Source organism: Phoenix dactylifera, chromosome 10 (assembly GCF_051530095.1).
Source record: "Phoenix dactylifera cultivar Ajwa chromosome 10, Ajwa_hap1_PhDact_Kaust_v1.1, whole genome shotgun sequence".
Classification (NCBI taxonomy): Eukaryota; Viridiplantae; Streptophyta; class Magnoliopsida; order Arecales; family Arecaceae; genus Phoenix; species Phoenix dactylifera.
In genome coordinates, this window is record NC_143199.1 from 1,392,501 (window position 1) to 1,397,500 (window position 5,000).

The following is a 5,000-nucleotide window of genomic DNA, read 5'->3' on the forward strand; positions in this document are numbered from 1 at the left end:
CGCGCGCGGCCGTGGCCTGGGCGCGGCGCGGCCGGGGCCTGGGCGGGCGCGGCGCGGCCGGGGCCTGGGCGCGGCGCGGCCGGGGCCTGGGCGCGGCCGTGGCCTGGGCGCGGGCGCGCGCGCCAGGCGCGCAGCGCGGCCGTGGCCTGGGCGCGGGCGCGCGCGGCCGCGTGCGGCTGGGGCTCATGGGCGCGGCTTGGGCCGCGCATGGGCATGCCATGGCTTTGGCACGCTGGGCACCGTCTTGGCCGACCTTGGAGGCACTTGGCCAAGCATTGGAGGCCTTGGCTTGGCCTAGGCTTGGCCAAGTGTGAATGGGCTTGGCCTATTGCGAAGAGTCACGGCAAAGGTTCGACCGAAGCTCGCGGCGCCCCGGACGGAGCCGGGCCGCTCCCGCCTTTGCCGCGGCGCACGGGCGCCGCCGCCGTCCGGCCGTCGCGGCGGCCGCGCACGGCACTTCGGCTTCCTCCGTCGGCCCTCCCGGGACGCGCGACCCGTGCGACCGGGACGCGCATCCCGTGCGACCGGGACGCATGTCCGGGCGGTTCCCGTTTGCAACGCTCCTCGGTACTTTGGAACGCTTGGGGTGGGCTTTGGGCGGATGCCCCGCTGGGGTGGTAGGGAGGGGGGGCTGCTGCCGCCGCGGCGGGCCTTCCGCTCCACTCCGCACAAGCCCGCCGTGGGCACTCGCTGCGGGCGTGCCCGGCACCGTTCGTCCTCGAGGGATTCGGCCCGTCGGCTCGCTCGGATGGGCCACGCGCAGCGGGCCCACGACGGAGCCGGCACGCTCCTTCTGCTGGCGCGGCGCTCGGTCTACGCCTCCGGCCGGCCGTTGCGGCGGCCGTGCACGGCGCTTCGGATCGGTCGGCCCGTCGTCCCGTCCCTGACGAAGTTTTCGCGGCCGCGCGCGCGCGGAGTTGGATCGGCCTTACTTGGTCCGATCCTTCGCCCTCGCATGTTGCGTGGGCTCGGTCCCGTCCTGTTCGGTGAAATCTTTGTCCGCTCTGGTGCGTCCCTGTGGGTTCCTTTGTCGGTTTTGCGGGTTCGGCCGGGCCTTCCGCGCCGGCCCGTCGGCTCGCTCGGATGGGCCCCGCGGAGTTGGCCCACGACGGAGCCGGCACGCTCCTTCCGCTGGTGCGGCTCTCGGTCTACGCCTCCAGCCGGCCCTTGTGGCGGCCGTGCGCGGCGCTTCGGTTCGGTCGGCCGGTCTTCCTGTCCCTCACGAAGTGCTCGCGGCCGCGCGCGCGCGGAGTTGGATCGGCCTTACTTGGTCCGATCCGTCGCCATCGCATGTTGCGTGGGCTCGGTCCCGTCTCGGTGAAATCTTGGGCCGCTTTGGTGCGTCCCTGTGGGTTCCTTTGTCGGTTTTGCGGGCTCGGCGCCGGGCCTTCCGCGCCGGTCCGTCGGCTCGCTCGGACGGACCGTGCGCAGGTGGTCCCCGACGGAGCCGGCACGCTCCTTCCGCTGGCGCGGCGCTCGGTCTATGCCTCCGGCCGGCCCTCGCGGCGGCCGTGCGCGGCGCTTCGGTTCGGTCGGCCGGTCGTCCCGTCCCTCACGAAGTTCCTGCGGCCGCGCGTGCGTGGAGCGGGATCGGCCTTACTTGGTCGGATCCGTCGCCCTCGCCTGTTGCGGGGGCTCGGTCCCGTCCCGTTCGGTGAAAGCTTTGCCCGCTCTGGTGCGTCCCCGTGGGTTCCTTTGTCGGTTTTGCGGCCTTGGCGGCGGGCCTTCCGTGTCGGCCCGTCGTGGGCCCGCTGCGCGTCCGTGCGCGGTGCTTCGGATCGGTAGGCCCGTCGTCTGGGTCCCTTACGAAGCTTTGCGCGACCGCTCCTTTGTCGCCGGTCCCCTGTTAGGGCTGACCGAGCCCTCCGTTCGCCCCCTGGCCCGTCGCATGGGCCCCCGGCGCCTCCGCGGCGCCCCACCGAAAACTGTCACGACGCGCATCCAGCGCCGACGAGGTCGCAGGTTACGTGCGGCAGCCGGGGGGCTAGGCCGAGCGGCGGCGGGCCCGCCCACGGACGGGCGCGGGGAGGAGCGCAGCCGGCACGCGGCGCGGAGCGGCGGCGGCATGCCGCCGGGCGGCCGTCGGCTCAACCGTGCCCGAGTCCCGCGGGCACCGCGTCGCCCGGCCGGCGCGAGCGGCGGCGGGCCCGCCCGCGGACGGGCGCGGGGAGGAGCGCAGCCGGCACGCGGCGCGGAGCGGCGGCGGCATGCCGCCGGGCGGCCGACGGCTCAACCATGCCCGAGTCCCGCGTGCACCGCATCGCCCGGCCGGCGCGAGCGGCGGCGGGCCCGCCCGCGGACGGGCGCGGGGAGGAGCGCAGCCGGCACGCGGCGCGGAGCGGCGGCGGCATGCCGCCGGGCGGCCGACGGCTCAACCATGCCCGAGTCCCGCGGGCACCGCGTCGCCCGGCCGGCGCGAGCGCACGAGGGCGGGAGGCAACCGGGCGGCGCCTGCGGAACCGGATGCGACGGCCGGCGCGGCACGGCCCCGACGGGTCCGCACCGAAGACCAGCGCGGTGCGGATCGACCGCTGATGAGGTCAGAGGTTACGTGCGGCAGCCGGCCGGCTGGCCCGAGCGGCGGCCGGCACGCGACGGGGATCGAGCGGCCCCGACGGCTTGCAGCCGGGCGGCCGACGGCTAGGCCGTACCGGAGTCCCGCGGTCGTTCGGGCGAAGGGGCGCATGCTGCGGGAAAGGCCTGCGGCGGCGAACCGTCCGCCCGGCCGGCCAAGCCTTCCGCGGCGGCGCGCACGTGGCGGCGCGGCCGAGATGACCGAGCGAAGCCCCGGCGATGGGCGGCGCGCACGTGTCCGTGCGGCCGAGATGACCGAGCGAAGCCCGGGCGGCGCCCGCCGTGCGCCCTGCCGGATCGCGCCTTCCGCCGGCGCGCAACGCCGGTCCCGCGTTCCGGCCGCGGGAGAGGCCTGCGTCGGCGAACCGTCCGCCCCGCCGGCCGAACCTTCCGCGGCTGCGCGCACGTGTCCGTGCGGCCGAGATGACCGAGCGAAGCCCCGGCGACGGGCGGCGCCCGCCGTGCGCCCCGGCGGATTGCGCGGCCCGCCGGCGCGCAACGCCGGGCCCACGTTCCGGCTGCGGGAAAGGCCTGCGGCGGCGAACCGTCCGCCCCGCCGGCCGAACCTTGCGCGGCGGCGCTTACGTGTCCGTGCGGCAGAGATGACCGAGCAAGCTCCGGCGATGGGCGGCGCCCTCCGTGCGCCCCGCCGGATCGCCTGCGAGCGGCGAGCGTCCGGGCGGGCCCCTTTCGCAACTTCCCTCGGTACTCTAAACACCCCTTGCCTCTCGGTCTTCCCCCCGACCCTCTCGGTATTTGCTCGGATATGTGCATGCATCGTCCCTCGTCGCCTTCGGTTATCCTCCCCGGGGTGGGCTTTGCGCCGACGCGCCAACGGGGTGGTAGGGGGGCTGCAGCCGCGGCCGCCGCGTTTCGCCATCCGCGCGTGCGCCGCCGGATCCGAGTGGAGGTCGCGGGCGACTCGTCGATGCTTGTACTAGGGGCGCATGCCGGCAGCCCCCCGCGGGGTGCGGGACCCCCGATCGGCGTGCGAGGGACGGGCGTCCGGGCGGGCCCCGTTTCCAACTTCCCTCGGAACATTAAAACCCCCCGACCCCCTCGGTCTTCGCTCCGGCCCTATCGCTATTGCTCGGATATGTGCATCCACCGTCCCTCGTTGCCTTCGGTTATCTACCCCAGGGTGGGCCTTGCGCCGATGCCCCGATGGGGTGGCAGGGGTGGGGCTGCCGCGGCCGGCGCGTTTCGGCATCCGCGCTTGGGGGCTCGGACCCGAGTGGAGGTCGCGGGCGGCTCGTCGATGCCTGCACCGGGAGCGCATGCCGGCAGCCCCCCGCGGGGCGCCGGACCCCCGATCGGCGTGCGATGGACGGGGGGAGGGGCGGGCCCGGTTTGCAAATTCCCTCGGTACTTTAAAATCTCACGGCCCTGTCGGTGCTCCCTCCGGCCCTATCGCCACTGCTCGGATATGTGCATCCACCGTCCCTCGTTGCCTTCGGTTATCTACCCCGCGGTGGGCTTTGCGCCGATGCCCCGATGGGGTGGCAGGGGGGCACGCTCTAGGCCGTGCCACGGGGCGCGGGCGCCGGCGCCGTACGTCCCTCGCGGCGGCCGTGAGCGGCACCTCGGCTTGCTCGGTCTGTCCTCCCGGGACGCGCGACCCGTGCGACCGGGACGCGCATCCCGTGCGACCGGGACGCGTGTCCGGGCCGTTCCCGTTTGCAACGCTCCTCGGTACTTTGGAACGCTTGGGGTGGGCTTTGGGCGGATGCCCCGCCGGGGTGGTAGGGAGGGGGGGCGGCTGCTGCCGCGGCGGGACTTCCGCTCCACTCCGCACAAGTCCGTCGCCTCGCGGCGGGCGCGCCCGGCACCGTTCGTCCCCGAGGGAGCCGGCACGCGCCCGCCGAGGCCCCGGCGCATGGGCGCCGCCGCCGGCCGTCCGCGCGGCGGCCGTGCGCCGGCTTCCTCCGTCGGCCCTCCCGGGATGCGCGACCCGTGCGACCGGGACGCGCATCCCGTGAGACCGGGACGCGTGTCCGGGCCGTTCCCGTTTGCAACGCTCCTCGGTACTTTGGAACGCTTGGGGTGGGCCTTGGGCGGATGCCCCGCCGGGGTGGTAGGGAGGGGGGGCTGCTGCTGCCGCGGCGGGACTTCCGCTCCACTCCGCACAAGTCCGTCGCCTCGCGGCGGGCGCGCCCGGCACCGTTCGTCCCCGAGGGAGCCGGCACGCGCCCGCCGAGGCCCCGGCGCATGGGCGCCGCCGCCGGCCGTCCGCGCGGCGGCCGTGCGCCGGCTTCCTCCGTCGGCCCTCCCGGGATGCGCGACCCGTGCGACCGGGACGCGCATCCCGTGAGACCGGGACGCGTGTCCGGGCCGTTCCCGTTTGCAACGCTCCTCGGTACTTTGGAACGCTTGGGGTGGGCCTTGGGCGGATGCCCCGCCGGGGTGGTAGGGAGGGGGGGCTGCTG